Below are 15381 nucleotides of genomic sequence, written 5' to 3'. Positions count from 1 at the left end.
GGATTAGGTTGAAATTAAAAGAACTAAACAGAAGGACTTCCAAATGTCTTGGTGGACATTGGATAAGACACCAAATGACCTGGTATTGATGTGTCAAATGCAGTCGCACCTTTAAGAAGAAGCAATTCAGAACATCCCATCAACAAAACCTAATAATACAAGAGTATTTTTTAGAAGAAAAGCCTGGAGAAAAATAACTGTTTCATCAGTCTATATAAAGTAGTCAACTCTTGGGAGAGTTGCTTGTTTTGATATTGTCCTGTTTTTTTGTCATAGTTAGCAAGTGGTTAGACATGACTGCCTCTTCTACATAAGTAGTTACCTCCTTTTCCTTGTTTTTTGACTGACTGATAACTTGCTTTGGTGACTTTTGTGAATTTTGAGTATTGTAGCTTACAAATGTTTAAAACTCCAGATACGTCCTTTTCATAAAAGGAGGTAATTTGAAACACTCGTCGTAAACACTGTTCTGTTCTTATGCAGTTCAATGTTAAAAAACTTACAAAATACTAAATAAAAAGAAGCATTTCAAAGGGTGCTGGATCACATCTTTTAAAATATTAGCTTTCAGCACAGCTTTCATTAAAAAACTCATTCTCAGTTTAATAGCAGGTAAAAAAAAGTCTGTGGACCTTCATAAGTAAGATTAAAAGCTAATAACGAAGAGTTCATTTGTTTTGTCAGAAACAGAAATGGGGCTTTAATTGAGACATCTAATAGGAAGGCTGCTCTTTCATTTAAAAAATGAATTAAGCTGTAAGAGTAGTACTGACTTCATTATTTTTTTTCCTCAGGTGAGTCTAGAAAAAAAATTAAAATCATGAGAACACTAGGGAAAGTATCTTTCTACAGACGAATCACAACAGGAATTATATTTTACATAGTATTTAAGGTTCCTAGAATTCTGTGATAACAGGGTAATTTTTTCTGCCATGATATCTAATTCATTTAGACTGAAAAAATCTTGGAATGAAAAAGCACTTGAGCCATTTGCAGAGAAACACTGGCTGTTTTGTTTTTGTATATATAAGCTGATAGTGCTTTTAAACAAAATGTATATTGGGAAAAGTAATCCTGGAAAGGTTTGTGTTTACTGACTCTACAGTGTCTGGATAAAAACTGCTATATTAGCAAGTAGACAGATTTCTTTCCATCTGGAAATTCAAGCTGAGATAACAGGCATCCTGTATAGATCTGGCTTGTACATCACCTTCAGTATTAAGGATTGTGTAGTAGAAACTTATTTAATAACTTCTTGGATGGCAGATGGCTACCTTTTTATTACCTGCTACTGTTCTATACAGCTAATAAGAGTGAAAGTTAAAAAAGCAATTTTCCCCTTGGAGCTAGAGATAAGACTTGAAACTTGCAAGGAGGTTTGCTGGGAGGTATCTTAAATAAACTTACTACCCTGATTTGGTATTTAGAAAATATTGGTAGAGGCAATACTCCCATTGGTATTGGTGCAACTCCCTTAACACTGTCAGCAAAAATTACTCCAGATCAAACTGAAAGGTCATTTTTTCCTATTAATTTACTGTCTCCACCTAAAAATAAGTTTTTCTGGACTTATCAGAAAGTTTACTATCAATTAAAATATAATAAGTATTTATAAACCGAACAAACAATGACATATACATCAAGTGAAGATTTTTAAAAATAAACTCTCAATTTAAAAAAATCAGTTATTCATCCAAACAAGGAGAACACGGATTTATATTCAGCTTGGAGGCTATGGGCACAGACTGCAACACACAGATGACAACATCTACACTCAAAACAAATAAAAGGCAATATTTATTCACACATCATGAAATTATGTTAAGAAAACTAGCGGATACAAAATGCCACAGAAGTAAAAGTTCAAAAGCGAGGTTTTTAAAAAGTATTGGATATCCATTTGTGTAAAAAAACGTGTTAGAAGTGAAAATATCTAAATGTAACAAACCTTGGAACTCATATTACAATCCATGCTTCAGATTTAAATTCAGCTATTAGAGCGAGACCTCATGAAAGATGAGATGATCTCTCACTTATGTCAAAGATTAGATGCTAGACTAAACAGATGAAGGCCTAGTTCCATAAAGCAAACCCTATCATATCTTTCACGTATTTCATGGCAAATTTAATGTTGCCTCACATAATATCTATATTCTCAGCTGAACTAAACATCCTTTTTCCCAGTCTAAACAAAGCTGACCTTTAGACAATGTATGGCATTATCAGTTATTCAAAATGAGACAGATTATGGAAAATTGTTCTGAACCAAGCACGTCTAGAATTATCACTGGTATTTAAATACGCACAACCATTGCTGCATATTCAAGGATTCAAGAGTATAGTGCATATGTAGTACATTGGAAGTGTAACGGAAACTTCACATGAACAAGCATAAAAGCAAAGTGCACTTTCCTGCGTATTCTGCATTCTCCCTTCTAATCTTCACCTTTAAATGTTGTTCTGCATAACTACGGGACCAAATCCTCTACATGTAGAAAACGAAGGCTCAGGAGCACATCTGAAGAATATATCTTAATAATGTGCATTTAGTGCATACTCAACAGTGTTGGGCTTCTGCAGCCACATCTACAACTGGTAATGAGAAGCAGTGGATTTCACTTAGTTGGACCTTACTTCACAACACCACATTTTCCCTTGACTTTCTGGCGCTGGTTCATTACATGCTGTGAGTATTCCCCACCAGAGACAGTGGGACCCCACCTGAATGACAGCTGCCAGCAGACTGGAGCCAATTCAGTACTGATTTAGAGGCAAGGTGGAAATTTGTTCTCCAGAGTGCAGCTTTGAACTTCTGTTGAGTATTAATACAGTACTAATACTGCTCAGCCTTCTAATCAACTCGCATCTAACTAGGCACACATACTGGATAAACTTTTATAACCTCCTTATCCCACTTCCAGATTTCCACTTCTCCCTCCCAGTGCCTTACTGTCCAACTTGCGGTGTCTTCTACAAAAACGTGAGTAGCTGAGAATATTATATACATATACATACATATTTACACACCCCTCACCCCCATATTCACATACACTTTTAAAATTTGAAATAACAAAAGCCAGCTTAGAGCCACCTGAAAACACTTCATGCAGCCTGTTCTTCCCATGAGTGGCTTTCTGCTCAGCCGTGTGCCTGACAGCCATCCCTTCTCACAATAGCTTCACCACGTAAGTTGTGGCTCGCTTTCTGAAGACTCCTGCATCTTTCCGTTAAATAAGACTTTGTCAACACTCCTTGTAGAGGCAGCAGTATAGGTCTGAATTAGTTTTGGAAAGGAGAGCAGGGTTACTGGCTTGTGCCACAGAGCAACCACCAGCCCTCAGCCAGATGCTAGCAGGAAGATACTACGGTCACCACGTAGTGTAATGTAACGTAATGTGTAAGCATGCGAGGACGAAACACGTAACCTCATATACTTCTCCAAAGTTAGTTTTAAGAATATAATGATTTATTTTTCAATGTTGGCCGTAATAAGGTACAGCAGCTGGTGCCAACACGTTTACTGGAATTTTAATTGTTTCTTTTTAAATAAATAAGCGGAGGTACAGTAACAACCATATGCTTTTTCAAAATCTGAATGACAATTTCTCATAAAGCAGTGTTAGAAAAATTATTTTTGACATTGCTTTTAAAATTATGTTAACCACCTTCCAAAATGAGCTTCCCTGGAAATCAGAGCTGTGATGCTTTCTATGCAGTAACTTTACCAAAAAACACCAGTAACAGAAAACAGATTTTGGATTCAAATCATGGAATCATAGAATCTTTGGGTTGCTGACCTTTAAAGGTCATCTAGTCCAACCCCACCCCATAGTGAACAGGGACATCATCAACTAGATCATGTTGTGAAAAAAAAAAAAAAATTAATTCTTTTTCCAGATCAAGGCAAATTCCAGCTTCAGTTTACTGTACGTCTCCTTTTCAATGAAGATATCCTATAACAAAAGACAAATCACATCATACTCATTGTATCTATTCCTTCTTATATACAAATTTAAGTATGTTTTTGTGATAAAATATGGTTACAGATTTCACATACCTTACACTTCAGACAGTATTTATTGTTGGAAAGTTTAGTTTTCTAAAAGTGGCTTATCAAACAGGACTTACAGCATTTACAAATAGAGTCCTGATTGGTTTCTTTTTTTCTTCTTTCAGTAAAAATCCTGAATTTGGCATATTATGTAATGTCAGTAATACAAACCCAGCCTTTGGTTATTAGTCTGCTGCCATTTACATTCTTTTTTCTACATTTCCATATCCATTTTTCTCTTCCACTAGACAAACCAACTTCCTTACTATTTTGTATTGATGCCTGGAAAAGTTCTTAAGACATAAAACCACAAGTAACTAAGGTAGGTGTTGCCAAATCACAGGACCTTTAGCGACGTTCGCCTCTGTGGCAGGCGTGTATCTATAATTAAACCGAAGCCCAGGAACAGTTTGATTTCTGCAGGGACGGCAGGTGGTAGTGGCTGCAGGGAGGAACTCAGCAGCATCAAAGGCAATGCCTTTTATTCCAAAGCAATGTTCAGGGCATGTCAACTTCCTTCCGCATCACCTGTCGCACTGATGATACAGCAAGTGTTTTGCCCATTAACTTTCGCTGGGATTCTTGGTTTTTTTGCATGCTAGAAAAGCCTTGCTGCATACGGCTGCCTGAGCAAAGCTGTGCCAAGCACTACAGACCTTTCTCACGTAGATGTTTGGAAGTCAGTGAACAGATGGCTGATGAGCACTCCCGGAGCATTAACTGACTCCATGGGCATCTTATCAACATCCATGTGACAACACTTCACTTCAGGAAAAGTTTTCCTTTCTAGAAATGTTACTGTATAAATTTACTGTAACAGTCGATTTTTTTTCCCTGTGCTTTTTCTTTCCCTTACTGGGATTCCTGAGATATCTATCAGTCGCCTACACTGGGGCCTCAGTTCCAGAGGTGTCGAACACTCAGTAACTTCAAACGGACGTGACAGTGGAGAAATTGTCTGACAGTTCAGACTCAGGGTGTACACCATTAGCAGGATGCAGTGAACCGTTTCTTACCATTCATGTTATATCTGGCTTCTCCGTCTGTATGTTTACCATTGTTGAGTTATGCTAGGTGTGATTGGATTAGGTGCACAGGACTCAAGCTACGATTGGGCTCGCTCATTAGGATGCAAAATATACTCCAGCTAAATTTCCAAAAATACTGTGTGGAGAGAGAATGGGGGTTTTTTTCTGTACATAGAACAAATATGTAGCATTAATTCAATTGTTCTTCAAATATTTTCCCCTTTTCAGGGAAACAATGCAAACAAGTAAATTCAATTAATTTATATACTGTTATAAACAAAATCTAAAAGAAAACAATGAACTAAAATAGCTGTAAATAATCCTTATGAAAACAAGGAGGTGATAAAAATTTGAATTGGTCATGCCGTATTTAAAATATCAGATGATGCATAGGGAATGGCAATTAGTAGTTCCATTTCTAATAAAATCTATCAATACCACATAGTATTTTTTCAAACATCCATCTTTTTCAAACAGCTTTAAGTATTGAGCTATTACTCAATAGCTCAACTAGCAACAACAAAAAGTTGATTTACCTTGAAATAAAGAGTAGATGTAAGAAGACTGGGAGCTCTAGCTCTTCAAACATAGTTAGCTAGTCCTGTTGTCAACTGTCCTTCAGAGTGATGGTGCCATGCTGTGCAGGATCCATTTGGTCTTTGGTTGGGATGGCACCTGATGCAATGGGTAAAAAATTGACACATCCCACATCAGAGTGAGATGAGTGACCCATCATGTTTGATCAGGCCCACAACATTATATATAGTTAGACCCAGCGTCTTTTCCCTTGCAGTAGGCTGCGCACTGGCAGCATGGCAAGTACCTGATGTAGCGCTGTGCTGCACTGTGGTGAAGGCTGGCTACAGTCATCAGCTGTTATATCAAATGCGGGTTCAGATTAATTAAACTGTGAAATAGGTCTGTCTTCTTTAGGGCTATATACATATGCCCAGATGTTATTAAACCATTTTTCCTGAAAGAAGCTCACAACAGTACAAACTGATCCTCTGCAGTTGCTTGTGGTGGCATTTTGCTTTATGCCCCACTACTGCATTGCTCCTGATCTCAACCTAAGTGAGAGAGCTACAGAAGTAGTGTTACAGTCCCAATCATCACTATTTTTCACCTTCTTTGGCCTATTACCCCTGTGAAAAGTGACTCCAATGAGTAAATACATTCCTGCCCACTGATGGGGGGTGCAATGAAGGTGCAAGGCAAAGAGCAGGCACAGTCCACAGGAAGGCCAGCTGGAACTTCAGACCTCATTGGGGTAGCACCTTCTGTGGCTCATCTCTTCTCCAGATGACTTGGGGGCATCATGAGTCCAAGTCTATATTTCTTCCCTTCAAACTTTCAGATTTGTTGATGAGTAGCATAAAGTGCGAGATGGAGAGGTTTGTCAGAAATGATGTGGAGGTAGAGGAGTACCTTGGGAAATTAAACCCAATCTCATCTCACTGAAGTCTATAGAACTGATACAAAAACTTAATTGACTGTGAGATCAGGTACTAAATCAATATTCATCTTTTTATACATAGGAGTACTTTTTGTGCAGTTCATGAAGTTTCACTGACCTAGCCTTCTGAAGAAACAATACTTCGATAATCAGATCTTCACAAATAATTAGAAAAAGGACAGCTATTCAAAGTCATAAATGACGGAAGTACTTGCTGTTCAAGCTTGGACCCTCACTGGTCACCTGCGTCTATGAGAATTTCCTCTAAAATACAAGAGAGAATCTCAAGCTACTATTAAGTTTTCACTTTCATGAATAGCAAAGAGCCTTTGTTAGCGAGAATACAGCCATCAGAAAAGGTCAGAAGCTGGCATAGTAATGAGTTGATTTACATTCTAATGGACATACAGCTATTTATTTTGCTCGGCTGTTACAGCTCTGTGAATTGCTTATCAGTCAGAGATTTAAAATAATCTATGAAACTAGAAAAAAACAAACAAACTAAATAGCATCTCTTTCTGATTATTCTGGATGTGAAGCAGAGAATTTCTGGATCATAGCTAAAATAGTGCAGAGGCAAATGCAACATTGTCAGTGACAGTTTTGATGCTTAAATGTACTGGTGTTGGGAAAGATAATAAAAATCTACAAAGATTTCTGGAAATGAGAAATATGTTTTTGGAACAAGCAGCTTTTTATGTGGTCAACAAGAGCAGATTATTTTCCACAGACAAAATTTTATACTGAACACTTATAGAACGTCTCATTGGGTGACAATTTTATATGAACTTTATTCTCTTCTCTGCCACCTATTACCAGAACAGTGTTACACTCTTACAGGTTTATTTCCTTGCTGATAGCAAGCTGTGTTATCTGAAGAACAGACATGTCTTGGAATAGAGAAAATGCTGCTACAGTACAATTCAGAACAGATTTTACTGGGACAATTTGACCTGGACTAGAAAAAGATATTTTATGGAATGGAGAAAGACCCTTGTCTCTTGCATTTTATTACAGAAGTTCCTAATAAAAGTTCAAATCCTGAGGTGCATACCCTGGTTTATGATTTGCAACTGCAAGTAGTACTGGATGAACTGTTATTTTCCTCACTGAGGTCTATAATATATGTATTTTATGTAAATACTAACCCAATTAGCAAAAGTCTGCATGCCCAGGTAGTAACACACGATGAGTGGAGAAAGAGATCTCAGAAGTTTGCTCACAATAACAGCTGGTAAAGAATACCAACAACTTGAAAAGGTCAAGGTTATTTTTCTGTACATACAAGAAAAAGGACCTTTCGTTTGGCAGAAGGAAATTTTCCCTGCAGAATCTCCAGTTTTGCTCATGTGTGTTATCGGAAGACTGCTGCTAAAATCAATGTCTCTAGTTCATGTGTCCAGGCCAGGGATTACGCTCTATACTGTAGTGCTCTGATATTGCACGATCTAGTAACGCAAGTAGTGCACCATCTTGGGCAAACATATTGTCACTCGCAACCCTCCCCGAGCAGATCAGACACACCAAGGTGAAAAGACTGGTATATGTCACACACACTGAATCAGCAACATAATTTAGAATATAAATTGGGTCTTCAGAGTTCTGACAGCTCGTGACTGTTGCTCCTAGAAGGGTCTGTGAGTGTTGTCATACCCATAAAGGCTTTGTATACTTGCTAAGAACTTGTCTGGCAACAGTCTGATTTTACCAAAGGTTAATTTAAGCTTCAAAACTAACTTTTTAGGAATACTGCATCATATTTTCAGAGCTCTCTGACAGTCAGAAACTCTGTCTAACTATGCCAGTGTCTCTGCTCTTTCAAGTGTTTAGAATCTATTCCCATTTAAGCTTTTACACTTTCTAAGCACATTAGAGGAATCTCAGTTTACATTATGGCATGTCACTTTGATGAGTATCAAGGCATGTTCCCAATATTTTCTGTTAAAATGTAGATGGAACATAAGTTGTTTGTACGCAGTGTCCTAAAGTCCTTTTCATGAAAATAGATTCATAAAAAGTCTTCAGCAAATGTAGGGGGAAAAATATTAAATAATAAATCCATTCCTTTGCTTATATTTAAGCTTCACATTAAGGCATAGAAAAGGAGTCACCAGATATTTAGTGTTGAAATTTACACTGCCAGTTCCTCCTCCTCTTCTAAATTCCTTCACTGCATCCATGTTTTCTCTCAGCTATTCCCTTCTTCAGATGCCTGTTCCCAAACTCTCACAGACTTCTTATTCCCAGCATTTCCTTCTCTGCGACCTGATCCTCATTTGAAAACCAGCCAATCCTATCCCTGAAACAGTGATTGGAAAAAGCCCTAATAAAAGAATAAAAATAGATAAATCTAGAGAAATGCCTTTGTGTCCGTGACTATTTCTGAATGGGAGACCTTGCAATGCAATGCTCTGCTCTAATGGGAGACAGAAGAACAGCACATTGGAAGTAGTGGTGAACCATGCGGCTGAGGCAGAACAGCTGAGAACTGAGTCTAGAAAGATTTCAGCTAACCAAACAGAGATGGCAACCTCGCAGTGACCCGAAAAACTGTCTGGACTCTGTTGTTTGTACTGAATTGTTTTCTAGATATCAGCTCAGTTGCATTGCCATCTAGTGTCTTTTGGGTTGGAATACGTATCCTCATGGCATTGACAGCTGTGACAAAGGACCTATAGATAGGAGGTGAGGTGGAATACCCAAGGCATCTCAGTATTGGATGCCTACATTTATGCAGTTTACTGAAGGCCCCATCAGTTATAAACGGACACAGACACCTGCACCAAATTTTGACACTTATACACAGACAACTAAATTTTGATGTCATAGTCTGTGAATTAGGAACTTAACACAGATGCTCAACCACAGGTCTAGTTTCAAGGGTGCCATACCTTATGTTACTCAGAAATCTGTGCTGGATTGGCAGATATGACACAGAACCTATGGGAGACTTCAGAGCTTCAGTTGTCATCCTGGACAATCTTGAGTCTCCCACTGACTCTGCCATTCCAGTGGTTTCTTGATACCCCAGTGCATCTCAGAAGGTCCTGGATGTCTGTTAGTGAGCTCAGAGCTGAGCTCAGAATCTCACTCCTTCTGATTTCTCTGAGTTTTGGGAGCACTGGACAAAAGTTCATCATAATGCAACAAATAAGTTAAGTCACAGAGACTGAGAGCGCCTGCTGGTTTCACCTGACTGCCTTTCTGTCATTATTAAATTACATTGTAGTAACTTCAGAATTTTGTGTTTAATATGCATTAAGCTGTCAACATGGTTCTGAATTTTATTGATTTACCTTTGAAATCTCTTCTGTGACAATGGGAAGTGTCAAGAGCTCAGGTGTGTTAACTATAATTGGCTCATTTTCATACCACATGTCAGAATGATAAACACTCGATGGCAATATAATGAAAAGGTAATCATGCTACTTGGCCACAGTGGTGGAAGCTGGAATAAGCAATAGCATGTTTATTTGATTCTTCAGATCCAGACGTTATTCAAAGTAATAATTTCTTTCAAATTTCCTGCTCCTTCACACCAGCTTGACAGACCAGTTTATTTCTGGTTATAGGGATTCAGGTAGAACAGAAAGGTTGACAAAGAGTGGCAGACTGTGAAGAAAAAGACTAACAATAGAATCAAAACTTATCACAAGATTCAAGTTTTACATGGTTGAGTCTTGGCTTTGAATGTATATCCTTTAGTGTAGGAAAGCTGAATATTTGGCAAGGGATGTTAGTGGAAGGCCAGTGTCCAAGGAGTTACAAAGCTGTGAAAAAAACAGTGAATTCCTAATCTCTCAGTCCCTGGTTGAACCTCTAGGTAACTCACTTTTCTTTGAGCTGCTGAAGATTTGATACTGTCCACACTGACATGTACCTAGTAGAGATAAATCTTTTTGCTTTCATGTTCACCCAGTCAGGAGATAATTCTCAGTATTCAACTTCCTTATCAAGAAGAACAAAGCTGAATTAGTAAAAGCTTTGCAGTGATCTAAATTATACTGGTGAAATGACATGAAGTTCAGAAGATTTAGCATGAGACCATAGGAGCCTGAAAGAAAAAAATGAGAGAGAAATAATGATTGATGGGCATGATACTATTGTAGTACAGAACACTGAAAAGTATAATGCATGACAAATCTATCAAGATGACCTGGTTTGCAAAAAAAGTTTGAGAGATGTCACATTTTTCTGAATTCCTGGAGGTTCCGAGATGAGCAATTAACATAAAGAAGGTCTATGTCCTTAAATCTAATCAGAGAGGAACAGCATTGATGTGAATTTTATGATGTTTAAATTGTGTGCTGGTCACATGTAGTTCTGTGCAGTACTTCAAAAAGTTAATGAACAGAACGCTAAAAAATGATGCTGATAAAGGATCCTGACAAGAGAGTTGGGAAGTGGTAAGTATTAAATGAATGCATTACAAGGAAAAGCAAGAAAAACTGTGAATAGGTATCTTTTTTCCCTGTGACAGTGCTCTGTCTCTCAGAGGAACATAAATTGATTTCAGATTGTTGAGGTCTAGATGACATGTCTAGCATAATGAAAATAACCCTTCAATAGTGACAAAATTGGAACAGTACATAAACATGACAAGTTGAACAGAGAAGATTACGGTGCTGACAGCCATGAAGCACCTTGTGGACCTCACAGCTGGCCTAAGCTTAAACATTAGCATTTTTAGAAAGACTTGCTAGCGTACCTAGTATGTACATCCCTCCTTTTTCTAAAATCAGAAATTGCTGCATAGGAAAACAAACTTGGATGTAGCCTTTGGATCTGTAAACCACCTTTTTCTTCCTCAGTATAACCATATACCTCAGTATGCCCATATGATCACAGAACAAAACCTATGAATTTATGCTTGAAGACCATAGCTGGCTGAAGCAGTCTGGATGAACAGTACAATTAATCAGTGATGATCATCAAATCAGATGTGAGGTAAAGTTTTTCCTTGCCGTTCCCCAAAGAACAGGTAAATAAAAAGACACTAACGGTAGTTCTGTATGCTCTTTACCCAGTCACCACACAGTTTTGCTGGAGTATACATCCAGCAAAGGACACAATCAGCTAGGATATTAAATAGTTTGTAAGGGATTATATCCCTGGTTTTTGTTTGTTGGCTTGTTTTTAACTCTTATGAGTTAATTGTAGAAGTATAATATGGAAGAGGAAGGAAAAGGTTGATTTAAACTACAGCTTGTTAGTCCTCTTCTGACAAAGGGAGTTTTCACTGGTGAATGGTGATTCATGAAAGCCATTTTTGTGAAAAGCAGCTGCATTTTCAGAAGGTATCGAACATTTAATTGGTAAAAAAAAATAAAAATAGTCTTTCAGATGAAATTTCTAGTTAAGTTCTAGACAAAATACATACTTACTATGTAATATTTAGCAGGACCATCTAGTATTTAGCAAGCACTAAATATTAGATGCTGCTGCTAACATGAAGCATGAAGTAATTTACCCTATTATAAGTAGGCATTTGTTTCTCATACTGTAAGTAAGGTTTTGATCTATCAGGCAACTGACAGTTCTAGAGTAAGTTGCTCTGTTTCTCAGTAGATGTTCTCTTCAGTGAAATTTTCTAAAAGGTCTAGGACTCAATCCTGGTAGAGGTGTTTTAAACTTAATAATGTTTCATAGGCTAGATGAAACGAATTACAATCCCATTCTAACTTCAAAAAAATTATATGTCCAGCTACTCAGAATTTAATAATTCAGAAATTATTATTGCGTTTTGAAAATATTAACAAATATACAACAGAAAGCAAACAAAAATATCTTCAGATCTTCCACTGAACAAACTGAAAGTTGTGTTCTGCTATACAAAGAAAGACCTTAAATGGGAGATATGATGAACATCTATAATTCTCCTTAATCTGATAAAGATTATTTACTGTTAATGAGAACTTAAAAAAAAAAAAACATGCAAGTAGGTATCACATATTAATGAATAAAAATGCATAACTGTGCACAAACAGAAGTAATGAATTTTTATTCATCCCTTTCCTTGTACAAATAAGTTAGAAATGCAACTGAATTGTAACTTCTACAGCAGGACTCTGCGGTAGATAAATTTTGATTTAATGGCAAAAATACGTATCTTCTTACAATGCAGTTCTTAATCTCTCTGACAATATAGGGGAGCATAAAGAAAAGCTTCTGAATACTTCAGAATTAATACTCACTTTCTAGAGACTAGGCTTGATCCTTCACCTGCAAAATCTCAGAGGCATTAATTTTTCTTTCCTAAATTTGTTTGGTTTAATTTGCAACATTATTTCCAACACAGAAAATGAAGATTTTCTTACTTATTATATTGCATTCTAAACTGCTATTATTTATTTTTTATTTCTATTATTCTTTGAGATCTGTGTATATTTCCAAATACAACCATCATAGTTTTAAATACCAAAAAGGAAAGTGGTAGCAGTATATTTCCATTTGGGATTCTTTTTCTGACTTCATAATTACAATGATGCATATTATCTCTGTGTTTTGTCACCCCACATTGTAAAACTGGTGTAGTAGGACTTTCCTTTTTCTAAAAACATCTGAAATCCCTAGAATTCCTGTGTAATTTTTTTTCTTCATTACTAACTCACATTTAAATAGTCACAGAAATGATGTTGGAGTTACAGCTCAGGAGGATAAGCATTATCAGTCCTTAGTTCCAGCATTCAAGCCTTTGATCTGCAATGTGCACAATATGCCAACCTGGGATGCTGGTGAAGAAATTACTTTGTATTTTGTGTCGATGTAGCTGGTTTTGATTTGGTGTTTTCTTCCCACCTGAGATGGAATCCCAGGTTAGCCAAAGATTTAAGCCAAATTTGCCTAGACTCCTTCCTATAGACAGCGCCAAAGACGTTTTTATATATATATATAACAATATAATTAAACATTAATACCTATGCAAATATATATAAGAATACTTATATAAAACCAAACCCCAAAACACCAGGCTTTATTATAATATAACTAAAATACATACCTTTTCCAACAGAGAAAATGTAAAATGATTAGCTGGAGAATATAGAAGCAAAAAAGGTTTCTGAACAACTTGCCCTGCTCACTATGTCCCTACATAGTTACAGGTCCTTGTTTCCAATGAAATCAATGTCTTTTTGAGTTTCAACAAGCCCTGTATACTCCCCGCCGGTACCAGAAGATTTTCACCCCATTCTCTCTGAGGTCTGTGTGTCTGCCCTTTGCTCCTCTCAGCAGGTTCCTGGATTAGGATCCGAGCCTCGTGTGGCCCTGGGACTATTACCCACTACTGCTCCTTCCATGTGGGTGGAGACGAAGCTGCAACTCATACTCCAAGAGCAATGAAAAGAGACTTCAGTTCCTTGGGACAGTTGGTAAGGGAATCTGGAGCACGGGTTATTTTTTCCTCCCTCCTTCCAGTTGCAAGCAGCGACACAGGAAGAAAAAGATCGGTCCAGTCTCTTAATACATTCTCCGTGACTGGTGCCACCACCACAATTTCAGATTTTTTTTGATAATGGGATGGCCTGCACAGCACCAGGCTTAGTGGCATCAGATGGGATTAACCCTTCTCAAAAGGGGAAGAGGACCTTTGCTTGCAAGCTAGTGGGACTCATTGACAGGGTTTTAAACTAGAGTCAGAGGGGGAAGGGGATAATATCAGGCTCACCCATGACAAGCTATGGGATGACACACCAAGGTTAACGGGACAGTGTGCTAGCGAGGGTCCTCAGCCTGTTGGACCAGAGAAAGACCTCAAAGGAACTAAAGGAGGTTCCTCTAAGAGGGTGACATGGCCGACAGCTCAGCTGAAGTGCCTCTTGCACCAATACACACAACATGGGCAACAAACAGGAGGAGCTGGAAGCCACCATGCTGTTAGAAAACTATGACCTGGTTGCCATTACTGAAACTTGGTGGCTCATGACTGGAGTGCAGCTGTTGATGGCTACATGTTGTTCAGAAAGGACAGGCAAGGAAGGAAGGGCATCATGCTCACAGGCTCTCGTCCTGCTGGGGGACTTCAACCACCCCAACATCTGCTGGAAAAGCAGCACAGCGAGATCTAGGTAATCCAGGAGACTCCTGGAGTACATGCATGATAACTTCCTATGCCAGGTAATAGACAACCCTACCAGAGGGGATGCGATACTGGACCTGTCGGTCACCAACAAAAGTGAGCTGATTGGTGACGTCAAGACTGGAGGCAGCCTGGGTTGCAGTGATCATGCACTGGTGGAGTTCACAGTCTTGAGGGATATGGGGCAAGCAAAGAGTAAAGTCAGGACCCTGAATTTTAGGTAAGCACACATGCAGCTCTTCAGGGACTTAGTCAATAGGACTCCCTGGCAAACTGCCCTCAGGGAGAAGAACTCCCCACAAGGCAGCGGAACAGAGCTGGCAGATCTTTAAGGATGCTTTCCATAGAACTCAAGAGCTCTCGATTTCCAGGTGTAAGAAATCAGGAAAGGAAGGCAAGAGGCCAGCATGGCTGAGTGGAGACCTGCTGGGTGAACTAAAGGGCAAGAAGGCAGTGGAAGCAGGGACAGGCATTGTGGGATGAGAACAGGGATGCTGCCCAGTTGTGTAAGGATGGCATCAAGATGGCCAAGGCATGGCTGGAGCTGAACTTGGCAAGGGATGCAAAGAATAATAAGCAGAGCTTCTACAGGTATGTCAGCCAGAAAAGGAAGGTCAAAGAAAGCGTATCCCTCCTTGATGATCACGACTGGCAGGCTGGTAACAATGGATGAGGAGAAGGCCGAGGTATTCAAATAATTCTTTGCCTCAGTCTTCACTGGCAGTGACTCTTCCCACACCTCTTGAGGGGACGGGCGGCAGGATGGTGA

At 38.4% G+C, this 15381-nt stretch overlaps 1 protein-coding gene across 2 annotated transcripts in view; it reads right to left on the bottom strand.

The window, feature by feature from the left end:
- MAGI2 (membrane associated guanylate kinase, WW and PDZ domain containing 2) overlaps positions 1-15381 on the bottom strand; it is a gene marked incomplete at both ends in the record, with an annotated part of 789860 nt that overhangs the window by 93850 nt on the left and 680629 nt on the right. The window lies entirely within an intron of this gene.

The sequence above is a fragment of the Phaethon aethereus genome (genome assembly GCF_964289735.1).
Source record: "Phaethon aethereus genome assembly, chromosome: 1".
NCBI lineage: Eukaryota > Metazoa > Chordata > Aves > Phaethontiformes > Phaethontidae > Phaethon > Phaethon aethereus.
The sequence above is the reverse complement of the archived record's forward strand: the minus strand, read 5'-3'. Positions and strand labels throughout refer to the sequence as shown.